Source organism: Marmota flaviventris, chromosome 3 (assembly GCF_047511675.1).
Source record: "Marmota flaviventris isolate mMarFla1 chromosome 3, mMarFla1.hap1, whole genome shotgun sequence".
Taxonomy (NCBI): Eukaryota; Metazoa; Chordata; class Mammalia; order Rodentia; family Sciuridae; genus Marmota; species Marmota flaviventris.
In genome coordinates, this window is record NC_092500.1 from 116,461,199 (window position 1) to 116,489,163 (window position 27,965).

A 27,965-nucleotide genomic window follows, 5' to 3' on the forward strand; every position below is an offset into this window, starting at 1 on the left:
TCAATTTGATTCATAGTATATGGAGTAATAATTTTATTGGGAGAAATTCCAAACACTCCCTTTGCTGCTTTTATTCCTTTGAGTATTAATTGTCCTACAGCCTCAGGATACCTAGTAAGAATAGTGTTAGGAGAATAAGATAAATGTATCCATAATAATGGACCTTCTTGCCAAAATACTCCTGTAGGAATATTTTTTGTTGGTAGTACAATAAATAATAAAGGCAAACTTATATCAATTCTATCCAAATGCATATTTTCCATATATGTTTCAATGATTTTTAATGCCTTTCTTGCTTCAGGCGTTAACATTCGGGGTGAATTTGGATCTGATGGACCTTTTAGGATATCAAATAAAGGTCCCAACTCTCCTGTTGGTATACCTAAATAAGGCCTTATCCAATTTATGTCTCCTAATAACTTTTGAAAGTCATTAAGTGATTTGAGTTGATCTACTCGTATTTGAATTTTTGGTGGACGGACCATGGTTGAGGATAATAGAACTCCTAAATAATTAATTGGAAAATTTAATTGTACTTTATCTATTGCTATCTCTAGATTATAATTTTTTAATAAGTTTGTAAGTGTGGCATAACATTCTAGCAATGTGTTTTTATCTTTGTGTGCTAATAATACATCATCCATATAGTGAAATATTTGTAGTTCAGGATTTTGATTTCTAAGTGGCTGGATTGCTTTGTTAACATAAATTTGACACATAGTTGGGCTGTTAGCCATCCCTTGAGGGAGTACTTTCCATTCATATCTCTGATCAGGACCTTCATGATTCAGTGCAGGGATAGTAAATGCAAAACGTGGACTATCCTCAGGATGAATTGGAATTGAAAAAAAACAATCTTTAATATCTATAACTAAAACATACCAGGTTTTTGGCAAAGCAGACAACTGAGGAATCCCTGATTGAGCAGGTCCCATAATAACCATCTCATTATTAATGGCTCTTAAATCTTGCAATAATCTCCATTTACCAGATTTCTTTTTGATGACAAAAATGGGAGTATTATGGGGAGATACAGAAAGTTGTATATGTCCTTCTGCTAATTGTTGTTTGACCAGGTCATGGGCTGCTTGTATCTTTTCTTTAGTCAGGGGCCACTGAGGAACCCATACTGGTCTTTCTGATTTCCAAGTAATTTTTATTGTCTCAGTGGCCCTTTCTGAAAATCCAACCCATGTCTTTCTGTTCCTTGATCTATTTGTATTGGTGCTGCTATACCTTGTTCTTGTTTTTCTAATCTTTTTCCTTTCCTAAAACCTTGTCTAGTCATAATAGTGGGTGCATTTTGGTTGATGTTATTTGTTAATGTCAAACCTAATTGATCTAGGACATCTCGTCCCCATAAATTTACGGGAAGATGATCCAATACATATGGCTGTATAGTTCCTTCACATCCTTCAGGATCCTTCCAATCTAATACCATTGCACTTCTATGGGGATTAGTCGCCACTCCTAGGCCTCGAAGCGTTTGAGTGGCTTGTTGTAATGGCCAATGTTTTGGCCATTCTTGACGAGAGATGATGCTAAGGTCTGCACCTGTATCCAGTAGCCCATTAAATTCATGTCCTTGAATATTTAGTTTTAGCATGGGGCGAGAATCTAAATTTAAAGAAAGCATAGCCCAATCTACACCTGTGGAGCCTAATCCCTTGGAACCTCTTTCTATAGTACGACTGGAAAATTTATCATGTAGGCTGGGTATTATTAGTAACTGTGCTATTCTATCTCCTGGTGAAATTACTGATATACCCTTTGGAGAACTGGCTATAATTTTTATTTCACCTTCATAATCGGGATCAATTACCCCAGGACTTATCATAAGTCCTTTTAGAGTAGAAGAGCTGCGTCCCAATAATAAGCCTACTGTTCCTTTGGGAAGAGGTCCTTTCACCCCTGTGGGAATGATTTGAACTCCCATCTCTGGAGTTAGTACTGCTCTGGCGGAGGCGCAGATGTCCAACCCTGCGCTCCCTCTGGTTTGTCTGATGAGGGATCTGATGGACAATGTGTCCTGGGCACTACCCTGATGGGGTTGCTGGGTTCCTCCAGTGCTCCGTATATTTGTGGTTTTGGGCCCCGGAGCATTGGGCCCCCCTGTCCATTTTTTGGCAATGGAGCCCAATGCCTTTCTCCACGATATCGTGGATAAACACCTGGTCCTTGTTCGTTTTTTGATAATGGAGTACCCTCTATGGTGGTTTGAGAACGGCATTCATTAGCCCAATGTCTCCCTCTACGGCATCGTGGGCAAATACCTGGTATTCTACTCCTTTGATACCTAGTTTTGTTAAACCCTCCTCCAATGGGGCAATTCCTTTTAAAATGTCCTGTTTGTTCACAATTGTAGCATGTTCTTGGCCTGGCATCTAAAGCCTGTTTTACTGCAGCTGCCACAATTTGCCCTTGTTCATTAATGTCTCTGGCATCTAAAGCCTGTTTTACTGCAGCTGCCACGACTTGCTCTTGTTCATTAATGTCTCTACATAATTTAATATATGTGTTTAAATCTTCATGTTTCCATGGTCTAATGATATCTCTGCACCAACGATTCGCTTGCTCATAAGCCAGGTGTTTTAGTAATGGCATTGCTTGTTCTGTATTCCCAAAAACTCTGGTAGCTGTTTGAATAAGCCTATCTACAAATTCAGCATAAGGTTCATTAGCTCCTTGTATTACCTTAGATAATTGACCTTGTAAACCTCCATGTCCTTGTAAAGTCTTCCATGCCTTAATTGCATCTACAGCAATTTGTGCATATACACCAGGATCATATGCAATTTGTTGCTGCTGATCCTCATAAGGTCCCTTTCCTAACAACATATCTAGATTTCTCTGAGGATAACCAGCTGCTGCATTTCACCTAGCCGTCTCCTTGCAAAATTCCTCATTGGCAACCTTCCATAACAGGTATTGTCCTCCATTTAGCACAGCTTTACACATATTAACCCAATCTGCTGGCGTCATGTTCAAGTTGTTAATGGATTCGACCATGCTTACAGTGAAGGGTGCTTGAGGACCATAGGTTGTTACAGCCTCTTTTAGCTGCTTCACTATTTTGAAATTTAAAACTTGGTAAAATCGCTGCCCTCCTGCCTCAAATACAGGGCATGTTAATATTTGAGATCTTGTCTCAGGATCCCAACTATCAACTGCGGGGGTTGGGGACCTCCCAGCATATGGAGGTGGCCTTGTTAGTTGGACACTTACGTCCTCTGGTGATAGAAAGGTGTTAGTAGCAGTCTCCTGTTGTAACTTTCCCCCTGATGGCTTTTTCTGTTTTACACTTTCTTTCTCTGTCCGACTAGCTTGAGAGGCCTTCTCTTTTACTTGAATCATTATGTCTTCTCCTTTCTCTACCTTTGTCTGAACTGAAGGCTTTGGACTAAGCAAACAAGACACCAACGCCCACAATGTCAATGTGCCAACTGGCAGAGTCCCTGGGCTTTTCTTTTCTATTCTTTTTAAATCTTCACCATGATGGTTCCATTGTGATATATTTAACAACTCCTCCTTAAAAAGCCATGGGCTACATTTTTGTATTGTATCAACATATGCCCTGATTGTTCTTGATTTTACTGAGATGCCTCCTTCCTCTAACAATTTACTTAACACTCTTTCAGTTTGTTTTTTACTAATTTCTGATCCCGTATTTCTACTATAATACAACCCAACAAGATGACGCCTAACAAAACTGAAACAGAGTGAAACAAAATTGAAACAACACAAAATCATTATAATAGCCTCCTGAAATGTCCATCCGTCCTTTCTCCCTATCTGTTCCTCAGATGTGAGCGGTTTTTCTTCCATCTTACACATCTCCAGGGACAGGCAACTTAAAACAAAAGTGAAACAAAATAACAAAAGAAGAATCTTAAAATGGCTACCCATCCTCTCGCCCTGCCCTCAGGGGCGAGCAGTTCACTTACCCTCAGTCGCTCCCCGTACGGGCCACCAAATGCCGCAGTCTGGCTGGGCACAATCAGGAGCCACTTGTCAAAAGAAACTAACTTTATTTTTAGAACCAAACACGCCAAACAAAACAGCCTCTCAGGAAAAACCCTCAGAGCCTCAACTGCCACCACCGGCTTTCCACAAGCCTGTCTCTCCCCCCACAAGCTTCTTTTCCTCCTCCCACAATCCTCCTGCTCTTGAGGCCGATTGGCTGGGTCACGTGGGCAGAGCCAAAAAGTCCCCCAATGAGCAGCTCCGTGGTCTGAAAGGGCAGGGAAACAGTCCAATGAGCATCACCGCAGAGGAGCCAATCAGCTAGATGTTGCTGGGGCCGAGGAGCCAATCAGCTAGATGTTGCTGGGGCCGCTGTGAGCCAATCATCAGCTGGCAGCTGGATTGCTGGCAGCTGGAAGTTTGCTGGGGCCCCTTCGGCTGTGGCTCTCAACACTGCCACACCAGTGGGGGAGGGGACTCCACCCTCCAGGGCTGAGGTCTCCTCTTACACAGGTATTTGGGGGCAGTCTCGACACCACCGCACTCGGGATGGAGGGGACTCCGCTCTCAAAATGGGAGGCCCCTCTATCCTGGGTGATGGAAGGTGCACAGGACACCTCCGCCCCCAGGGTTGAAGGGACTCCACCCTCCAGAAGGAGGTTCCCTATAACCGGGTTGTCAGGGGGCACCCTGGACACCATCGCACCCTGGTTAGAGGGGACTCTGCCCTCCGTGGGGAAGGTCTCCTCTAACGTGGGTGTCAGGGGGCACCCCGGACATGCCACACAAGGGGTGGAAGGGACTCCGCCCTCCAGGGGAGAGGTCCCCTCTAACCCAAGTGTCAGATGTCACTCTGGACACCACCACACCAGGAGGAAGCGACTCTGCCCTCCAGGGGGGAGGTCCTCTGTAACCCGTGTTGGGGGGGAGGGGTGCTCCAGGCGGAAGGTCCCCTCTGACCAGGTGTCAGGGGACACCCTGTTCACCACTGCACCCAAGGTGGGGGGGGGGGTCTTCCCCTTCCATGGGGGAGGTCCCCTCTGACCCGTTATGACACCTCATGTGGGGAGGGGACTCTGCCATCCATGGGGGATGTCCCCTGTAAGCAGGGTATGGGGGGGGGGGTGCTCCTACAACACCTACCCAAGGGGGAGGGGACTCCACCCTCCAGGGGAGAGTTCCCCTGTAACCTGGGTGTTGGGGTGTGCTCCAGACACCAGCGAACAGGGAGTAAGGGGCCTCTGCTCTCCAGGGGGGAGGTCTCCTCTGACCCCGCTGTTGGGGGCACTCCGGACCCCACCGCACCAGGGGTGGAGGGTACTCCATCCTCCAGAGAGGAGGTCCCCTCTTACTCGTGTGTTGAGGAGCGCTCGGGACACCGCCACACCCAAGGTGGAGAGGACTCTGCCCTCAAGGGGGAGGTCCCCTCTCACACGGGTAACGAGTGGTCCTCTCAACACTACCACACCCAGGGTGAAGGGGACATCCCCCCACCAGTGAGGAGGTCCCCTCAGTCCAGGTGTCGATGAGTGCCCTCTTCATCACTGCACCCATGTTATGCGGGACTAGCGCCTCCAGGTGGAAGGTCCCCTCTGACCCGGGTGTGGGGGGGTTCCCCATTCACCACAGCACCCAGGGTAGCAGGGACTACCCCCAAGGGGGGAGGTCCCCTCTAACCTGGGTGTTAGAGGGCACTCCAGACACTGCTGCACCAGGGGGATAGGGGACACCCCCCTCCAGGGGTGAGGTCCCCTCTAACCTGGGTGTCGGGGGTTGCTCCGGACACCAACGCATTGTAAGGGGTGACTCCTCTATCCAGCGGGGAGGTCTTCTCTGACTAGGGTTTTGGGGCACACCACGAACACCACCACACCCCAGTGGGAGGGATTCCCCCCTCCAGGGAGAGGTCCCCACTGACCTGGGTGTTGAAGGGGCCATTCACCATTGCACCCAGGGTAGGGGGGACTTCCCCCTCCTAGGGGGAGGTCCCCTCTGACACGGTTTTTGGGGTTGCTCCTGACATCACCACACCGGGGGTAAGGGGTAGGGGGGACTCCCTGCTCCAAGTGTGAGGTCCCTTCTGATCCAGGTGTCAGGGGATGCCCCGTTCACCACTGCACCCGGTGTAGAGGGAACTCCACCATTCAGTGGGAAGGTCCCTTCTAACCTGGGTTTCAGGGGGCAACCAGGACACCACCACACCGGGAGGGGGGGAGGGGACTCCACCCTCCAGGGGGGGAGGTCATATCTTACACAGGTATCAGGGGGCGCTCTCCACAACACAGCACCCGGGGTGGAGGGAACCTCCCCCCTCCAGTGGGGATGTCCCCTCTGACCCTGGTGTCGGGGGGCATTCTGGACAACACCACACCCAGGGTAAGGGGAACTTATCAGCTTCAGGGGGTAGGTCTCCTCTGTCACAGGGGTCAGGGGGCACTCTGGACACCACTGCTCCCAGAGTAGGGTGGACTCCCCCATCCAGGGGGTGGTCCCCTCTAACCAGGGTGTTGGGTGTGCCCCCTTTCACCACCACTCCCAGAGTAGGGGGGACTCCTCTGTCCAGGCAGGAGGTCCCCCTCTGACCCAGGTGTTGCGGGGCACTCCCTTCACACCCACACCCAGGTTAGGTGGGACACCCCCCTCCAGGCAGAAGGTCCCCTCTGACCCGGGTGTCAGGGGGCACCCTGTTCACCACTGCACACAAGGTAGGGGGGGTCTTTCCATTCCATGGGGGAGGTCCCCTCTGACCCGGTATTCGGGGGACACTTGTTCACCTCCCCACACAGTGTAGAGGGGTCTTCCCCCTCCAGGGGGAAGGTCCCCACAAACACGGGTGTCAGGGGACACTCCGGACACCCCTGCTCATGGGGGAGAGGGGACTCCGCCCCCAAGGGAGGAGGTGCCCTCTAATTCTTGAGTAGGGGGTCATTTCAGACACCACCACACCCAGGGGGAGAGGGCTGCACTCTCCAGTGGGAGGTCCCCTGTAACCCGGGAATTGGAGTGCACCCCGGACACTGCTGCACTTGGGGTGGAGGGGCCTCCGCCCTCTGGGGAGGAGGTCCCTTCTGACCCAGGTGTCAGGGGTCGCCCAGTTCACCATCGCACCCAGGGTAGGGGGGACTCTTCACTCCAGGGAGGAGGTCCTCTCTAACCCGGGTGTCATGGGGTGCTCTGGACACCCACACACCCTAGGGGAGGGGACTCCACGCTCCAGGGGGGGTGGTCCCCACTAATCCTGATGTCAGGGCGCTCAGGACACCACCGCACTCAGGATGGAGGGGACTCAGTCCTCCTGGGGGGAGGTCCCCTCTTGTCCGTGTGTGGCAGAGGGCTCTGGATAGCACCGCATCCGGGGTGGTGGAAGCTCCAGGGGGGAGGTCACCTCTGACCCAGCTGTGACTCCACCACACTGGACTCCACCACACTGGGGTAGGGTGGACTCCCTGCTCCAAGTGGGATACCCCCTCTGACCTGGGTGTCGGGAGACCTACGGACACCACCGTACCTAGGATAGGGGGGACTCCCTGCTCTAGGAGAAGGTCCCCTCTGACCTGGATGTAGGTAGGTGCCCTGTTCACCACCACACCCAGGGTAGTGGGGAGTCCACCCTCCAGGGGTAGGTCCCCTCGGACCCATGTGTTGGGTGGCACTCTTGACACCACTGCACCCGAGGTAGGAGGGACTCCCCACTCAAGGGGGTAGGTCCCCATGACTTGGGTTCGGATTTCACTCTGGACACCACAGCCCCCCCGGGGTAGGGGGGACTCTGCGCTCCACGGGGGAGGTCACCTTTGACCTGGCTGTTGAGGGGCACTCTGGACTCCACCACACCAGGGTAGGGTGGACTCTGCTCCAAGTGGGATATTCCCTCTGACCTGGGTGTCGGGGGACCTACAGACACCACCGCACCCAGGATAGGAGGAACTCCCCGCTCTAGGGGAAGGTCCCCTCTGATCTGGGTGTCAGTGAGTGCCCTATTCACCACCGCACCCAGGGTAGTGGGGAGTCCACCCTCCAGGGGGCAGGTCCCATTTAACCCAGGTGTCAGGGGGGGGACACCATTAACCACAGCACCCAGTGTAGAGTGGACCCCCCCCTCCAGGGGGAAGGACTCCTCTAACCCAAGTGTCAGGTGGCGCTCTGAACACCACTGACCACCGGGGGAAGGGGACTCCACCCTCAGGGGGGAGGACCCCTCAAAACCCGTGTCGGGGGGGGTGCGGATCACCACCCCACCGTGGTAATGTGAACTCCCCCCTCCAGGGGGGAGGTCCCCTCTAACCAGGGTGTTGGAGGTCACTCCGGACACCACCACACCCAGGGTAGGGGGACTCTCCATTCCAGAAGGGAGGTACCTACTGACCCGGGTATGGGGGGGCACTCTGGACCCCACCACAATCGGGGTGGAGGGGGTTCTGCCCTCAAGGGGGAGGTACCCTCTTATCCAGGTGTCATGGGGAGCTTCCAACCCCCATGGAGGGGAATCCCCCTTTCAGGGAGGAAACACCTAGAACTTGGGAGTGGGAGGGAGCTCCTATACCATTGCCCCCAGTGTCAAGAGGAGTTCCCCCTCCAGGGGAGAGACCTCTCAAACCTGGAGTGGGAGGGGGGCTCCCACCACCCCCAGTGTGGAGGGTTCTCCCCCATTCAGGGTGGAGACCCCTCGAACCTGGTATCTGGGGAAGTTCCCACCAAATTCAGGGTGGAGGGGACTTCCCTCTCCAGGAGGGACACTCCTCAAAACTAGGTGTTGGGGAAAGTACCCACCACCCCAGGGTGGAGGGGACTCCTCACTCCAGGGGGGAGACCCTTGAAACCTGGATGTCAGGGGGAGCTCCCATCATGCCCAGGATTTAGTGGGCTCCCCCTCCAGAAAGGAGACCCCTCGAATCTTGATGCCAGGGGAGTTGTAAACCATTGGCACCAGGGTCGAGGGGAGTTCCCCCTCCAGGGCCGAGACCCCTTGAACCTGGGTGTAGGGGGAAACTCCCATGACACCCAGGGTAGAGGGGAATCCCACCTCAAGGGGCAAGACCCCTCAAACTTGGGTGTTGGGGGGAGCTCACAACGCACTCAGAGTCGAGGACTCTTCCCTCCAAGGGCTAGAACCCTCGAACCTGGGTGTTGGCAAGAGATCCCACTGAACCAAGGTCGATGGGACTCACCCCTCCAAGAGTGAGACTCCTTGAACCTGGGTGTCTGGAGGAACTCCCACCACCCGCAGGGTCAAAGGGTCTCCCCACTACAGGGGGGATACCGTCGAATCTAGGTGTTGGAGGGAGCTCGTATACCATGGCCTCCTGTGTTGAGTGGAGTCCTTCTCAAGGGGGGAGACCCCTCTATACTGGGTGTCTGGGGGAGCTCCCACCATCTCCAGGGTTGAGGGGACTCCCCCCTCCAGAGGGGAGACCCCTCAAACTTGGGTATCAGGAGGAGCTGGTATACCATTGGCCCTAGGGTCGAAGGGAGTCCCCCATTCAGAAGGGGCACCTCTCAAACCTGGGTGTCCCGGGGGGCTCCAACCACCCCCAGGATCGAGGGGACTCCCCCCCAAGAGCAAGACTCCTCAAACCTGAGTGTCAGGGGGAGCTCGCACTTCACCCAGGGTCAAGGGGACTCCCCCCTCCAGGTGCAAGACCCTTCAAACCTGAGTGTCAGCAAGACCTCCCACCACACCCAGAGTTGAGGGGACTCCACCCTCTATGGGAGAGACCCCTCGAACCTGGGTGTTGGGAGGAGTTCCCACCGCCCCCAAGGTAAGGGGATGCCCGCCCCTAATGGGGAGAGGCCCCTCAAACCTGGATGTCGGGGGGTAGATCCCACTGCACCCAAGTTCATGGAAATTCCACCCTCCAGTGGGGAGACCCCTTGAACCTGGGTGTCATGGGGAGCTTGTATACCATCGCCCTCAGGATCAAGGGGAGTCTCCCCTCCAGGGGAGAGACCCCACGAACCTGGGTATCTGAGGGAGCTCCCAGCACCCCCAGGGTCAAGAGGACTTTCCAGTCCAGGGGGGAGACCCCTCGAACCTGGGTTTTGGGGGAAGCTCATATACCATCGCTCCCAGATTCAAAAGGAGACCCCCTCCAGGGGAAAGACCCATTAAACCTGGGTGTCTGGGAGAGCTCCCATTGCCCAGAGGTTCGAAGGGACTAGAGCCTTTGAACCAGGGTTTTTAGGGTAGCTCGTATATCATCGCCCCCAGTGTCAAGGAGAGTCCCCCCTCCAGTGGGGAGACCCCCTCGAACCTGGGTATAGAGGGAGCTCCCAACCACCCCAGGGTCGAGGAGAGTCCCCCCTCCAGGAGCGTGTGTGTCTGAGGGAGCTCCCAAGGACACCCAGGATCGAGGAGACTCCCTCCTCCAGGGGCGAGATGACTCTAACTTGGGAGTGGGAAGGAGATTCCACCGGCACACAGGGTCCAGGGGACTCCCCACTCCAGGGACGAGAGCCCTCGAAACTGTGTGTCAGCGGGAGCTCCCACTACTCCCAGGGTCGAGGGGATGCCCCCCTCCAGGGGTGAAATTCCTCAAACCTGCATGTGGGCGGGAGCTCCCACCGCACCCAAGTCGATGGGACTCCAGCCTACAGGGGTGAGACCCTTCGAACATGGGTGTCGGAGGGAGCTCCCACTGCCCCCAATGTTGAGGGGACTTTCCCCTCCAGAAGCGAGACCCCTCAAAACTGTGTTGGGGGGATCTCCCACCGCCCCCAATGTCGAAAAATGTCCTCCCTCTAGGGGGGAGAACCCTCGAACCTGGGTGTCAGGAGGAGTTACCACCGCCCCCAGGGTGGATGGGGCTCTCCCTCCAGAGGAGAGACTACTCGAACCTGGGTGTTGGGGGAAGCTCACATACCATCAGCTGCAGGATTGATGGGACTCTCTCCTCCAGGGGGAAAGCCCTCGAACTGGGGTTTTGGGGGGTGTGGGAGGCCAACCTTACACGTGATGAGTCACATTCCCCGGCTCACTGCTGAGGCGCTCAGTCGCAGAAACGTGGCAGAGCTTTCCCCACCCTTCTTGGGTGTGAGGGTCGGTGTCTCCTGCATGGGTGTTTCTTGCTAAAGCCCCATGGGTGAAGCTACACTTACCTGTTCCTTTATAATACAACCCCTTGCCTTGTTTAGGATAGAATCTTTCATGGAACTGCCTTTTGTGTGTCCCCTTCTCTTACTGTGCCCTTGGGTGCAGCATACCCAGGTGTCAGTCAACCTGCTGACAGTGAACATCATGAAGATAGACTCAGCCCCCTGAAACCTGACCCCTTGAATAGCTTCTCCTCAATAAAAGGGGTCAGGCACTCTTGCTCTCTCTCTTTCTGCAGATCCTTAAGGTCAGAGGAGCCGTCACAGCGACCCCAAAGAAAAAGATATTTGTGTCTCTTGTGTGGTTATTTCGTGCAGCCCAGTTAGCCCAGTTTAACTGGAGTGACCCCTGAGCCTTTTAGTCTGGAGAACAGAAACCTGGCAGGGGGGAACTCCCAAAGCCCCATGGTCGAGGGGACACCCCTCTCCAGAAGGGAGACCCCTCAAACCTGGGTGACGGGGGGAGCCCCCAACCCCACTACCCCCAGGGTCTAGAGGATTCCCCACTGCAGGGGGGAGACATCTCAAACCTGGGTGTTGGGGGAAGCTCCCACCACCTACAGGGTCAAGGGGAGTCCCCCCTCCAGGAGCAAGAACCCTCAAACCTGTGTGTAGAGGGGAGCTCCCACTCCCCCCAGAGTCAAGGGGACTCCCCACTCTAGGGTGGAGATCCCTCTATACTGGGTGTTGGCGGGAGGCCCCACTCCCCCCAGGGTCGAGAGGACTCCCCCATCCAGGGTGAGACCCCTCAAAACTGGTGTCAGGGGGAGCTCCCACAGCCCCCAAATTTGAGGGGACTACCCCATTCAGGGGGGAGACCCCTCGATCCTGCGTGTCAGGGGGAGGTCCCATTCCCCCAGAGTCGAGGGGACTCACCCCTCCAGGGTGAGACCTCTCGAACCTGGTGTCAGAGAGAGCTCCCATCACCCCAAAGAGTTGAGGAGACTATGCCCTCCAGGGGGAGACTCCTTGATCTTGGGTGTTGGGGGGAGTTCCCACCACCCCCAGGGTTGAGGGGACTCCCCCATCCAGGGTGGAGACCCCTGGAGCCTGGGTTGTCCGAGGGAGCTCCAACCACCAGTAGGGTCTAGGGCGCTCCCCCTTGAGGGGGGAGACCCCTCGAGCCTGGGTGTAGGGGGGAGCTCCCACCGCCCCCAGGGTCAAGGAGACTTCCCTCTCATGTGGGAGACCCCACGAACCTGGGTGTTGGGGGGGATCTTGTATACCATTGCTCCTAGGGTCAAGACAAACCTGGGTATTAGAGGGGGCTCCTACCACCCCCACTGTCGAGGGGACTTTCCCCTCAAGTGGGGAGACCCCTTGAACTTGGAATTGGGGGGAGCTCATGTACCATCGCTCTCAGGTTCAAAAGGAGTCCCCACTCCAGGGGAAAGACCCATCGAACCTGGGTGTCTGGGGGAGGTCCCACCGCCGTCGGTTTTGAAGGGACTACCCGCTACAGGGCTAGGCCCCTCAAACCAGGGTTTTGAGGGTAGCTCCTATACCATCACCCCCAGTGCCGAGTAGAGTCCCCTCTCCAGTGGGGAGACCCCTCGAACCTGGGTGTCAGTGGAGCTCCCAACTCCCCCACTCAGGTTCAAGGGATCTCCACCCTCCAGGGGGGTGAGAACCCCCAACCTTGGTGTCCAGAGGAACTTTCACCGCTTCCAGAGTTGAAGGTACTCCCCACTCATGGGGGAAGACCCCTCGAACCTGGGTGTCTAGTGGAAATCCCACCACCCCCAGCATCGAGGTGACTCCCCCCTACAAGGGGGAGATCCCTTGAGCCTGGGTGTCTGGAGATGCTCCCACCGCTGCCAGGGTCAAGGGCACTCAGCACTAATGGGGAGAGACCCCTTGAACCTGGGTGTTGTGGGGAGCTCCCACATCTCCCAGGTTCAAGGAAACTCCCCCGTACAGAGGTGAGACCCCTCGAACCTGGGTGTCAGGGGGAGCTCATATACTATTGCTCCCAGGATCGAGGGGAGTCCCCCCATCAAAGGAGAAACCCCTCAATTCTGGATGTCGTGGGGAGCTCCCAACCTCCAGGGTGAAGCGCACTCCCCACTCCAGGGAGGACACCCCTCCAACCTAGGTGTTGGGTGGAGCTCATATACCATCGCCCCAAGTGTTGAGGAGAGTTCACCCTCCAGGGGGAGAGACACCTCGATCCTGGGTGTCAAAGGAAGCTCCTACTGACCCCAGGGTCGAGGGGACTCCCTCCTCCAGGTTAAAGACCTCTTTAACCTGGATGTTGGTGGGAGCTCGTATAACATCGGCCCCAGGTTTGAGGGGACTCCTCCCTCCAGGGAAGACCCCTCGAACCTGGGCGATGGGGGGAGTTCCCACCACCACCAGGGTCGAGGGGACTCCCCCTTCCAGGGTGAGAACCCTTGAACCTGGGTGTCAGGGGGGGAGAGAGCTCCCACTGTCCATAGGGTTGAGGGGACTCACCTCCATGGGCTAGACCCCTCAATCCTGGGTATGTGTGGGGGAGCTCCCACCGTTCATAGGGTCGAGGGGACTCACCTCCAGGGGCGAGACCCCTCAATCCTGGGTGTCGGGCAGAGATCCCACCAACCCCAGGGTGGAGGGAACTCCTCCCTCCAGTGGCAAGACCCCTCAAACCTGGGAATTGGGGGGGATCTTGTATACCATTGGCCCAACGGTGGATAGGACTACCCACTCCAGGGGGAAATCCCTTGAACCTGGGTCTGGGGGAGCTCTGACCACCTCCATGGTCCAGGGGATTCCCTCCTCCAGGGGGGGAGCCCCTCGAATCTGGATGTCAGGGAGAGACCCCTTGACCCTGGGTGTCAGGGGGAGCTCCCACCACCCAAGAGTAGAGGGGACTTCCCCCTCCAGGTTGGAGACCCCTCGAACCTGGGTGTCAGTGGGAGCTCCCACTGCACTCACGGTTGTAGGGACTCCCCCCTCCAGGGGAGAGGCCCCTCGAACCTTGGTGTCAAGGGGAGCTCACACCACCCCCAAGTTTGAAGGGACTCCCATCTAGAGGGGGGAGACTCCTCGAGCCTGTGTGTTGGGAGCTCCCACTGCCCCAGGGTCGAGGGGACTCCCCATTCGAGGAGGCCCCTTGACCCTGGGTGTCAGGGGAGGCTACCACTGCCACCAGGGTTGAAGGAACTCCACCCTACAGGTGGGAGACCCCTTGAACCTGGTGTCGGGAAAGCTCCCACCGCCCCTAGAGAGGAGACTCCACCCTTCAGGGGGGAGTTCCCTCAAACCTGGATGTCTGGGGGAGCTCCCTATGCCACCAGGGTCGAGAGGACTCCACCCTACACGGAGGTCACCACTAACCCAGATGTAGGGGCTCTCCGGATACTGCTGCATCAGGGGTGGAGGGGACTCTACTCTCCAGGGGGGAAGTCCTCTCTAACCTGGGTGTCGGGGGTCACTGTGGACCCTGCAGCACCAGGGGGAAAGGGAACTCCTCTAACCCAGGTGTCAGGGGGCGCTCCAGACACCACCGCACCCGTAGTGGAGAGTACTCCCCCCTCCAGGGGGGAGATCCCCTCTGTCTCAGGTGTGGGGGGTGCTCCAGACACCACTGCACCCGGGGTAGGGGGAACTTCTTGCTCCAGGGGGGGAGGTCCCCTCTGACCCGGGTGTCATGGGGCGCTCCAGACACCACTGCCTCCCTGGTAGAGGTAGAGGGGACTCCGCCCTCCAGGGGGGAGGTCCCCTCTGACCAGGGTGTCCGGGGCATACCGGACACTGCCACACGGGGTTGAGGGGACTCCATCCTCCAGTGAGGAATTGCCCTGTAACCTGGGTATCGGGGCTCCCCGGACACTGCTCCGCCAGGGGTACAGGAGACTACACCCTCCAGTGCTGAGGTCTCCTGTAACCTGGGTGTTGGTGAACGCTCTGGATACCGCCACACATGGGAGAAAGGAGACTCCTCCCGTCAGGGGGAGGTCCCTGCTGACCCAGTTGTGGGGGGTGCCCCATTCACCACCACACCCAGGGTAGGGGAGACTCCCCCCTTCAGGTGGGAGTTCTTCTCTGATGTGGGTGTGGGGGTCGCCCTTCACCACTGCAGCAAATGTAGGGGGGACTCACAACTAGGGGGTTGGTCCCTTCTAACCCGGGTGTCAGGGACACTCGGGAAATAGCCATACTGGGGGAGGGGACTCTACTCTCCAGGACAACACCCTCTAACCTGGGTGTTGGGGGGGCTCTGGACACTGCTTACCATGGGCGGAGGGGACTCCCCTTCCATGGGGGATGTCCACTCTGACCCAGGTGTCAGGGACGCCAGGAACACAACCACAACAGGGGGAGAGGGGACTTCCACCCTGGAAGGTGGAAGTCCCCTCTAACCCGGGTGTTGGGGGGGCTCTGGACACTGCTGCACTAGGGGGCGAGGGGACTCCCCTCTCCAGCCCAGAGATCCCCTCTGACCTGGGTTTCGTGGATTGCCACATACACCACAGCACCCCGGTGGGGGGGACTCCCCCCACTGACCCGGGTTTTGGGGGGCCAGTTCACCTTCGCACCCAGGGTAGGGAGGACTCTTTCCTCCAGGCGGGAGGTCCCCACTGACCCGGGTGTTAGGGGGTGCTCAAGACACCACAGCATCAGGGATAGCGGGGACTCCCCGCTCCAAGAAGAGGTCCCCTCTGACCCGGGTGTTGGGGGGCACCCCGGTTCACCACTGCACCCAGGTTATAGGGGACTCCCCCTCCAATGGGGAGTTTCTTCTTACCTGGGTGACAGGGGGCACTCTGGACACTACTGCACACTGGGGTGGAGGTCACTCCGCCTTCAATGGGGGAGGTCCCCTCTAACCCTGGTGTCTGGGGGTTTGCCGGCACTACTGAACTGGGTGTGGAGGGAAATAGGCCATCCAGGGTTAGAGGAAACTCCCTCTAACCCGAGTGTCAGGTGGTGCCCCGGACACCTCCACACCCGCCGAAGAGGAGACTCCACCCTGCAGGGGGACGTCCCCACTTACACGGGTATTAGGGGGCGCTCTCGACATCACCACACCCTGGTTGGAGGGGACTCCACTCTCAAGGGGGGAGGTCCCCTCTATTCTGGGTGACGCGGGGCTCACAGGACACCTCCCCCCCGTGGGGTGGACTCCGCCCTCCAGAAGGAGGTGCCCTATAACCGGGGTGTCCAGGGACACAATGGACACCATCACACCCTGGGTAGAGATAACTCCTCCCTTCAGGGGGGAAGGTCCCCTCTAACCCAGATGTTGGGGGCCTGGACACCGCCACACCCGGGGTGGGGGGTCTCCTCCCTCCAGGGGAGAGGTACCCTCTGACCCAGTGTCGAGGGGTACACCATCCACTACCACACCCAGGGTAGGGGGGACTCCGCCCTCCAGTGGGAGAGGTCTCCTGTAAACCCTTGTGTGTGGGGGGGAGGTGCTCTGGACACCACTGCATTGATGGGGAGGAGAGTACGCCTTCCAGGGGGGATGTTCCTGTAACCCGAGTATGGGGGGGTGCTCCATACAACACTGACTCAGGGGGGAGGGCACTCTGCCCTCCAGCAGGCAGGTCCCGGCTAACCTGGGTGTGGGGGCTCTCTGGACACTTCCACACCCGGGGTGAAGGGTACTCTGCCAACCAGGGTGGAGATACCCTCTGACCCGATTGTCGTGGGGTACTCCCGACACCACCACACCAGGGGTGGAGGGTACCCTTATGGTGGAGGTACCCTCTAACTTGGGTGTTGGAGGGTGCTCCAGACACTGAAGCACCCGGGGGGAGGGGACCCCACCTTCCAGGGGGAGGTCCCCTCTAACCTGGGTGTTGAGGGTCATGCCAGACACAGCCACACCCGGAGGTGAGGGGATCCGCCCATAAGGGGGGAGGTTCCCTCTTACCTGGATGTCGGGGGGTGCTGCGAAAACCGCTGCACTGGGGGGAGGTGACTCCCCTCTCCAGCAGGGCTGTCCCCTCTGACACAGGTTTTGGGGGGCACCACTTATACCACCCCACCCCATGGGTGGGACTCTCCCCTCCAGGGAGAGGTCCTCACTGACCCGGTTGTCGGGCCCATTCACCATCGCACCCAGGGTAGGGGGGACTCCCCGCTCCAAGGGTGAGGTCCCCTCTGACCCAGGTGTTGGGGGGTGCCCTGTAAACCAGTGCACCCAGGTTATGGGGGACTCCCCATTCCAAGGGTGTTGGGGCGCATTCTGGACACCACCACACCCAGGGTTGGAGGGAACTCTGCCATCCAGGGGGGAGGTCCCCTCTAACCCGTATGGGGGGGTGCCCCAGACACCACTATAACTGAAGAGGAGGGGAATCCACCCTCCAGGAGGGAGGTACCCTCTTACACGGGTATCAGAGGTCGCTGTCCACACCACCATACCCGGGATGGAGGGGACCTCATCCCTCCAGTGAGGAGGTCCCCTCTGACCAGGTGTCCAGGGCATTCCGGACACCACCACACCCAGGGTAGGGAAAAATTACCAGCTTCATGGGGAAGATCCCCTCTGACCCTGGGGTCTGGGGGCACTCCAGACACCACCGCACCCAGGGTAGGAGGGACTCCCCCGTCCAGGCAGGAGGTCCCCTCTGACCAGGTGTCCGGGGGTGCCCTGTTCACTACTGCACCCAGGTTAGGTGGGACAACCTCCTTTATGGAGGAGGTCCCCTCAGACCCGGTTTTTGAGGGGCACCCAGTTCACCACCCCACGCAGTGTAGGGGGGTCTTCCCCCTCCAGCGGGGAGGTCCCCACAAATATGGGTGTCCTGGGGCGCTTCGGACACTGCTGCTCCCCGGGGGGACAGGACTCCTCCCCCAAAGGTGGAGGCCCCTCTAATACAGGAGTAGGGGTGCACTCTGAACACCATCGCAACAGGGGGGAGAGGTCTCTGCTCTCCAGTGGGAGGTCCCCTCTAACCTGGGAGTCAGGGTGCGCCCTGGATACCGCTGTACCCAGGGTAGGGGGGACTCCCCACTCCAGGGAGGAGGTCCCGTCTGACCCTGGTTTGGGGGAGCACCACATTCACCACTGTACCCAGAATAGTGGGGACCTCCCCCCTCCAAGGGTGTTGGTGGGGGCTCCCTGTTCAAAATAGCACCCAGGGTAGAGGGGACTCCCCACTCCAGATGGGAGGTCCCCTCTAACCCAGGTGTCGGGCGGCACCCCGGACTCCACCACACCCTGGGTGGAGGGTACTCCACCCTCCATGGGGAAGGACCCCACTAACCCAGGTGTCAGAGGGCGCTCAGAACACCACTGCACCTGGGGTGGTGGAGACTCTGCCCTCCAGGGGTAGGTCCCCTCTGACCTGGGTGTTGGGAGGCGCTCTGGACACCACCACACCCGGGGTAGGGAGGACTACCAGCTCCAGGGGGGAGGTCCCCTCTGACCTGGGTGATGGGGGTCACTATGGACACCACCAACTCCAGGCTAAGGGGGACTCCCCGCTCCAGGGAGGAATTCTCCTCTGATCTGGGTGTCAGGATTGTTGAGGACCACCACATCCAGGGTAGGAGGGACTCCCTGCTCCAAGTGGGATATCCCCTCTGACCCTGGTGTTGGGGGTCATTCAGCACACCACTGCACCCAGGGTAGTGGGGACTCCAACCTCCAGGGGAAAGTCAGCTCTAACCCAGGTGTGGTGGGCACCCTGTTCAATACGCACTCAAGGTAGGGGGGACTCCTCCCTCCAGGGGGGAGGTCCCCACTGTCCCAGCTATCAGAGAGGTCTGCCATTCACCACGGCACCCATGGTAATAGGGACTCCCTGCTCCAGGGGGGAAGTCCTCTCTGACCCGGATGTCGGGGGTCAATCCTTGAAACTGGGTGTTGGGGAAAGTTTCCACCACCCCAGGGTGTAGGAGATTCCCCCTCCCAGGGGGGATACCCCTCGAACCTGGATGTCAGGGGGAGCTCCCACCCCCCCAGGGTTTAGGGGACTCCCCCTCTCCAGAAGGGAGACCCCTGGAACCTGAATGTCGGGGGAGCTCATAAACCTTGGTCCCAGGGTGGAGGGGGGTCCTCCCACCAGGGATGAGACCCCTTCAATCTGGTTGTCGAGGGAAGCTCCCACAACACCCAGAGTCGTGGGGACTCCCACCTCCAGGAGCGAGACCCTCGAACTTAGGTGTTGGCGGGAACTCCCACCGAACCAAGAGTCGAGGGAACTCCCCTTTCAGGGGAGAGACCCCTAGAACCTGGGTGTCTGGAGGAGCTCTCACCACCCACAGGGTAGAGGGGACTCCCCGCTACAGGGGGAAGACCTGCCGATTCTTGATGCTGGAGGGAGCTCATATACCATGGCTACCAGTGTTGAGTGGAATCCCTCTTCAGGGGAAGACCCCTCGAACCTGGGTGTCAGGGGGGCTCCTACAGCCCCCAGCGATGACAGGACTCCCCCCTCCAGGCAGGAGAGCCCTCGAACCTGGGTGTCTGGAGCTCCCACCTCCCCCAGGGTCGAGGGGACCCCACCCTCCTAGGGGGAGACCCCTCAAAACTGGGTGTCGTGGGGAGCTCCCGCCATCCCTAGGGTCAACGGGGACTCCCCTCTCCAGGGGAGAGACCCCTGGAACTGGTGTCAAGGGGAGCTCCCACAGCTCCAGAATCAATGGGACTCCTTCCTCCAGGGGGGAGATCCCTCAAACCAGGGTGTTGGGGGGAGTTCCCAATGCCCCCAGTGTCAGGGGGATTCCCCCCTCCTGGGGAAGACCCCTTGAACCTGGGTGTCGGTGGGAGCTTGTATACCATTGGCCCCTGGGTTGAGAAGAGTCCCCATTCCAGGCGCGAGAACCCTCGAACCTGGGTGTTGGGGGGAGCTCCCACCAGCACCCAGTGTTGAGAGGAGTCCCTTATCCAGGTGCAAGTCCCCACGACCTTGATGTCGGCGGGAGCTCCAACTGACACCCAGAGTCGAGGGTACTTGCCCCTTTAGGGGGGGAGACCTCTCAAACCTGGTTGTTCGAGGGGAGCTCCCACCCCACCAGGGATCAAGGAAACTCCCCCCTCCAGGGGCATACTCCTCAAACCTAGGTGTCAGGGGAGCTCCCACATCGCACCCCGTGTCAAGGGGACAGCCTCTCCAGGTGGGAGACTCCTTAAACCTGGATGTGAGGGGAACCTCCCACCGCACCTGGGGTCGAGGGGAATCCCCCCTCCAGAGGGGAGACCCTTGGGACTGGGGTGTCGTGGGGAGCTCCCACCGCAACCAGATTCGAAGGGACTCTCCCCTCCAGGGGGAAACCCCTCGAACCTGGGTGTCAGGGGATCTCCCACGGCACCAGGGTTTGAGGAGACTCTGCCCTCCAGGGGGTAAACCCCTTTAACCTGGGTGTTGGAGGGAGCTCCCACTGCACCTAGGGTCAAGGGGACTCCGGTCCTGGGGGAGACATCTCGAACCTGGGTGTCGTGGGGAGCTCATATAACATCAGCCCCAGGTTGGACGGGACTCCCTCCTGGAGTGGTGGCAGGGGTTTCAGGGGGAGCTCCCATCCCCGCTGGGATGAGGAGACTCCCTGTTTATGAGGCAGATCCCTCGAACCTGGGAGTTTGGGGTAGCTCCCACCACCCCCAGGGAGGAGGGGACTCCCCCCTCCATGGAAGAGAAGCCTGGAACCTGGGTGTTGAGGGGAAATCCCACCGCCCCCAGGGTCGAGGGAACTCCCCATTTGAGAGGGGAGACCCTCAAACCTGGGTGTCTGGGAAAGCTCCCTCCACCCCAGGGTTGAGGGGACTCTACCCTACAGGGGGAGACCCCCCAAACCTGGGTGTCATGAGGAGCTCACACTGCCCCCAGGGTCAAGGGGACTCGCCTTCGGGGGGAAAACCCTCGAACATGGGTGTTGCGGGGAGCTCTCACTGCCCCCAGAGTCGAGGGGAATCCGCCTTTCAGAGGGGAGACCCCTCGAAACTGGGTGTCCAGAGAGCTCTCAACACACCCGGGGGGACACCCCTCGAGGCTTGGTTTCACTGTATCTGGTGTCAAGGGGACACTCCCTCCAAGGGGAGACCCCTTGAACCTAGGTGTTGGGGGGAGCTTCCACTGCACCCAGGGTTGAGGGGACTTCTCCCTCCATGGGGAGACCACTGGAACTGGGGTGTAGGGGGGAGGTCCCATTGCAACCGGCATTGAGGCGACTCTGCTCTCCATGGGGGAGACCTCTCGAACTTGGGTACCAGAGGGAGCTCCCATTGCACCCTGGGTTGAGGGGACTCTCCCCTCTAAGGGGGGAGGTATCTCGAACCTGGGTTTCACGGGGAGCTCGTAATCCATCAGCCTCAGAGTCTAGGGGACTCCCCTCTCTAGGGGAGAGACCCCTCGAATCTGGGTGTCAGCGGGAACCCCACCACACAGAGGTCAAGGGGACTACCCTCTGCAGGAGGGAGACCCCATGAACCTGGGTGTCTGCGGGAGATCCCACCGCTCCCTGGGTGGAGAGGACTCCCCATTTGAGGGGGGAGGCCCATCAAACCTGGATGTCGGGGAAAGCTCCCACCGCCCCTGGGTGGAGGGGACTCCACGCTACAGGGGAGAGACCCATCAAACCTGGGTTTTGGGGGGAGCTCCCACTGCCCCCAGGGTCGAGGGGACTCCACCCTACAGGGGGAGACATCTGGAACCTAAGTTTTGGGTGGAGCTCCCACCGCCCCAAGGGTGGACGGACTTCTACCTCCAGGAGGGAGACCCCTCGAAACTTGGTGTGTGGGTATTCTCCCACCTCCCCCCTGGGTAGACGGGACTCCCCCTAGCAGGGAAGAGACCCCTCGAACCTGGGTGTCGGGGGGAGCTCATATACCATTACCCCCAAGGTCAAGGGGACTCCACCCTCCAGGGGGGAAACCCTTCAAACCTGGATGTTGGGGGTAGCTCCCACTGCCCCTAGGCTCAAGGGTACACCCTCTCCAGGGGGGAGACCCTCTGATGTGGGTTTGCAGGGAGCTCGTATACCATCGCCCCAAGTTTCCATGAGACACCCCGCTCCAGGGGGGATACCTCTCGAACCTGGATGTTTGGAGGAGCTCCCACGGCCTCCAGGGTCAAGAAGACTCATCTCTCCAGGGGGGAGACCCCTCGAACCTGGTGTTGGGGGTAACTTATAAACCATCAGTCCCAAGGTTGAGGGGAGTCCCCCTTCCAGTGGCAAGACCCCTCAACCTGGGTGTCAGGGGGCTAGCTCCACTGATACCCATTGTCGAGGGTAGTTGCCCCTCTATGGTTGAAACCCTTTGAACCTGAGTGTTGGAGGAAGCTCCCACCATACATGGTGTCGAGGGGACTCCCCACTCCAGAGGGGAGACCCCTGGAACCAGGTTGTCAGCGGGAGCTCCCACCGCAACCAGGGTGGAGGGGACTCCACCCTCCAATGGGGAAACCCCTCAAACCTGGGTGTCGGGGGAAGCTCCCACCGACACCCAGGTTTGACGGGAGTTCCTAATTCAGGGTGAGGCCCCTCAAACCTGGGTGTGGGGGTGAGCTCCCACCACATCCAGGATGGAGAGGACTCCCTCCTCCAGGGGGAGAGACTCCTCGAACTTGGGTGTCAGGGGGAGCTCCCACAGCCGCCAGTGTCGAGAGGAGTCCCCTCCAGGGGGGATGCCACTCGAACCTGGGTGTCTAGGGGAGCTCCCACCCACCCAGGGTTGAGGGGAGTCCCCCCTCCATGAGGAGACCCCTCAAACCTGGTTGTCAGGTGAAGCTTCCACTGCACCGAGGGTCGAAGGGACTCCCCCCTGCAGGAGAGTGACACCTCAAACCTGGATTTTTGGGGGAGCTCCTATTCCATTGCCCCTAGTGTTGAGAGGAATTCCACATCCAGGAGCCAGAACTCTTGAACATGGGTGTCTGGGGGAGTTTCCACCGCCCCCAGGGTCAAGTGGATCCCCGCGTCCAGGTGGGAGACATCTCGAACCTGGGTGTCGGGGGAGCTTCCATGCACCCAGGATCCAGGGTATGCTATCCTTCAGGTGAGAGACCCCTCGAATTTCGGTATCTGGAGGAACTCCCACTGCCCCAGGGTCGAGGGGAATCCCCACTTTAGGGGGGAGACCCCTCAAACCTGTGTGTCAATAGGAGCTCCCACTGCCCCCAATATCGAGGTGACTCCCCCCACCAGGGGGGTGACCCTTCCAACCTGGGTGGTGGGGGGAGGTCCCACCACCTCCAGGGTGGAGGGGAGTCTCCTCTCCAGGTGGGAGACCTCTCGAACATGGGTATCAGGGGGAGCTCCCACCCCCCCCCATGGTCGAGGGGACTCCCCCTTCTGGGGGCGGACACCTTGAACCAGGGTGTCGGGTGGAGCTCATATACCATCAGCCGCAGAATCAAGGGACTCTCCCCTCCAGTCTTCCATCCAGATGGGAGACTCCTCGAACCTGGGAGATGGGGGCAGCCACCACTGGCCCCAGGGCCAAGGAGACTCCAGACTCCAGGGGAGAGAAGCTGTGAACCTGGGTGTCAGGTGGAGCTCCTACAGCACCCAGATTTGAGGGGAGTACCCCCTCCAGGGGGGGGAGACCCATAGAACCTGGTGTTGGGGGAGCTTCCACCACCCTCAGGATCGAGGGTAGTCCCCCCTCCAGGAGTGAGAACCCTCAAAGCTGGATTTCGAGGGGAGCTTTCACTGCTCCCATGTTCAAGGGGACTCCCCACTACAGGGGGGAGACCCCTCAAACCTGCATGTCGGGGAAGTTCCCACCGCCCCCAGCATCAAGGGGACTCCCCCTACATGGGGGAGACCCCTCGATCCTGGGTGTTGGCGGAAGTGCCCATCGCTCCCAAGGTCGAGGGGACTTCTTCTTACAGGGGTGAGTCCCCTCGAACCTGGCTGTCAGGGGGAGTTCCTACCACCCCCAGGGTCAATGGGACTTCCCCCTACAGGGGGAAGACCCCTAGAACCTGGGTGTTGGGGAAGCTCATATACCATTACTGCCAGGGTCTAGGGGACTCCCTCCTCCCTGGGAGACACCCCTCAAACCTGATCATCAGGGGGAGATCCCAATGACCCCCAGGGATGAGGAGACTCCCCCATCCATGGGGGCAACCCCTCGAACCTGGGTGTCGGGGGGAGCTCTTATACCATCTCCCCCAGGGCCCAGGGGAGTCCCCCCTCCAGGGGAGAGACCCTTCACACCTGGATGTCTGGGGAGCTCCCACTACCCCCAGGGTCGAGGGGACACCCCATCCTGTGGGGAAGACCCCTCGAACATGGGTGATATGGGGAGCATCCACCGCCCCAGGGTTGAGGGGACCTCTCACTCCAGGGGGAGAATGCCTCGAAATTGGGTGTCAGTAGCAGATCATATACCATCACCCCCAGGGTCGAGAGGAGTCCCCCCTCCAAAGCAGAGACCCCTTGAATCTGGGTGTTGGGGGAGTTTGTATAAAAACACTCCAAGTGTCGAGGAAAGTCCCCCCTCCAGGGTGGAAACCCTCAAACCTGGGTGTCGGGGGAGCTCCCACCACATCCAGGATCGACGGGACTCCCTTCTCCAGGTGGAAGACACCTTGAACCTGTGTGGGGGAGGAGATCCCAATGCCCTCAGGGTCAACGGGACTACCCCCTACAGGGGGAATACCCCTTGCACCTGGATATGTGGGGGAGCTCTCCCAGCCCCCAGGGTCGAGGGGACTCACCCCTCCAGAGGTGAGGCCCCTTGAACCTGGGTGTCATGAGGAGCCTTCACCACCTTCAGGGTCGAGGGGACTCCCAACTCTAGGGGAGAGACCCCTCGAACTTGGGCTTCGGAGGGAGCTCCCACCACTCCATTGTCAAGGGGACTCTCTCCTGCAGGGGGGAGACACCTCAAACTGGGATGTTGGGGGGAGCTTCCACCTCCCCTGGGGTGGAAGGGACTCTTCCCTCCAGGGGGAGACCCCTCGACCCTGGGTGTTGGAGGGAGCTCCCACCAACTCCAGGGTCGAGGGGACTCACCCCTCCAGGGGGGAGACCCCTCTGCCCTAGGTGTCAGGGGTAGCTCCCACTGACCCCAGGGTCGGAGGGACTCTCCCCTCTAGGGGACAGGCCCCTCGACCCTGGGTGTTGGAGGGAGCTCCCACAGACCCCAGGGTCAAGGGAACTCCTCCCTTCAGGGAGGAGACCCCTCGAACCTGGGTTTCAGAAGGAGGTCCCACTGAATCCCAGGGTCTTGGGGACTCCACCCTATAGGGGGGAAACCCCTCGAACCTTGGTGTAAGGGGGAGTTCCCACCAACCCCAGGGTCAAAAGGACTCCACCCTACAGGAGGGAGTCCTCTCAAACCTGGGTGTCGGGGTGAGCTCCCACAGCACCCAGGATCAAGGGGACTCCACTCTACAGAAGGGAGACCCCCTCGAACCTGGATGTCGGGGGAGCTCCCACCACCTCCAGGATTGACGGGACTCCCTCCTCCAGGGGGAAGAATCCTTGAACCTGGGTGTCAGGGAGAGCTCCCACTGCACCTGGGGTTGAGGAAACTCCCCCTTCCAGGTGGGAGACCCCTCTAACCTTGGTGTTGGGGGGAGTTTGTATACCATCTGACTGAGGGTTGAGGAGACTCCCGCCTCCATGGGTGAGACCCCTCAAACCTGGGTGTAGGCGGGAGCTCCCACCAGCCTTCGTGTTGATGGGACTCCTTCATCCAGCGGGGAGACCCCTCGAACCTGGGTGTCCGTGGGAGCTCTCACTGCCCCAAGGGTCGAGGGGACTCCTCAAAACAGGGGGGAGACCCCTCAATCCTGAGTGTTGGGGAGAGATCCCACCTTCACCAGTGTCATGGGGACTACCCCCTACAGGGGGGGAGACCCCTCGAACCTGGGTGTCAAGAGGAGCTCCCATTGCTCTCAAGGTCAAGGGGCCTCCACCCTAATGGGGTAAGACCCCTCAAACCTAATTGTCAGAGGGAGCTACTACTGTCCCTAGGGTAGAGGGTCTCCCCCCTACAGGGGGGGAGACAACTCCAACCTGGGTTCGGGGGGAGCTCCTACTGCCCCTAGGGTCAAGGGGACTCCCCATCCAGGGGGGAGACCCCTTGAACCTGGATGTTGGGGGAATCTCAAATACCATTGCCCCCAAATTCGAGGAGAGACCCCTTGAACCTGGGTGTTGGAGGAGCCCCCACTGCCCTCAGGGTCAAGGGGACTCCCCCACTCCAGGATCGAGAGCCCTCGAACCTGGGTGTCGGGGTGAGCTCCCACTGCCCCCAGGATCGAGAATACTCCCCCTCCAGGGAGGAGACTTCTCAAACTTGGGTTTCGGGGTGAGCTCTCACGGCCCCCAGAGTTGTGGTGACTCCCACATCCAGGGGGAGACCCCTTGAACCTGGGTGTTGGGGGGAGCACACATGGCACCCACTGTCAAGGGGACTCTCCACTTTAGAGTGGAAACATATCCAACCTGGGTGTCACGGGTAGCTCTTATACCATCGGCCTCAGTTTCGAGGGGACTCCGCCCTCTAGTGGAAAGACACCTCGAACCTGGGTTTCAGTGGGAGCTCCTATACCATCGGCACCAGGATTGACGGGAGTTCCCCATCCAGAGGAGAGATCCCTTGAACCTGGGTGTCGGGGTTAGCTCCCACCGCACCCGGGGTCGAGGAAAATCCCCTCGACAGGTGGTAGACTCCTCAAAAGCAGTTGCTGGAGGGAGCTCCACTGCACCCGGGGTCGAGGACACACCCTCAAGGGGGGACACCCCTCGAACCTAGGTGTTGGAGGAAGCTCCCACCACACACAGGGTCGAGTGCAGTCCCCCCACAAGGGGGGAGATCCCTCAAACCGGGGTGTCGAGGGGAGCTCCTTCCACAACCTGAGTAGAGGCGAGACATCTCGAACCTGGGTGTAGGGTATCTCCCACCGCAACCGAGGTAGAAAGGACTCGGCCCTCCAGGAGGGAAACCCCTTGAAACTGGGTGTCCAGGGGAGCTCCCACTGCTCCCAGGGTCGAGAGGACTCCCCCCTCCAGGGAAGGAGACCCCTCGAATCTGTGTGGGTGTGAGCTCCCACTGACCCCAGGGTTGAGGGGACTCCCCATTCCAAGGGGAGACCCCTCAAACCTTGGAGTCAGGGGGAGCTCCTTCCCCTTCCATGGTCAAGGGGACTCCCCACTTTAGGGGGAGACACCTCAAACCTGAGTGCTGGGGGGAACTTGTATACCATCAGCCCTAGGGTCAAGGGATTCCTGCCTTCAGGGGGGAGACTCCTCACACCTAGGTGTCAAGGGAGCTCCCGACATCCCCAGGGTCCTGAAGACACCTCCTCCAGGGGGGAGACCCCTCTAACCTAGGTGTCTGGGGGAGCTAGTATTTCCTTGCCCCAATGTTGGGGGGAGTTCCCCTTGGAGGATTGAGGCCCTCGACCCTTGGTGTCTGGGGAGCTCCCACTGCCCCCAGGGTAGAGGGGTCTCCCACTTCCAGGGAGGAGACACCTTGACCTGGATGTTGGGGGGAGCTCCCACAGCCCCCAAATTCAAGGGGACTCCCCACTCCAGGGGAGAGACCCTCCTCGACCCTGGGTGTCAGGGGGCTCCCACCACCCCCAGATTTGAGCGGACACCCCACTCCAGAGGCATGACTCCCCCTTTGAGGGGGGAGACCCCTAAAATCTGGTTGTCGGGGCAAGTTTCCACCACCTCAAGGGTCGACCGTTACTCTCCCCTACAGTGGGAGACCCCTCGAACCTGTTGATGGAGGAACTCACCCCACCTCCAGGTCAAGGGGACACCCTACTCTAGAAGAAAAACCCCTCAAATCTGGGTGTCAGGGGGAGCTCGTGTACCATTGCCCCCTGGTTTGAGGGGAGCCTCCCTCCAGGGGAGAGACCCCACAAACTTGGGTATTAGGAGGAGCTCCCACTACCCCCAGGGTCGAGAGGAATTCCCCCTTCAGGGTGGAGACCCCTTGAACCTGGGTGTTGGGGGGAGCTCGTATACCATCGCTCCCAAATTCGAGGGGATTCCCCCCCTCCAGG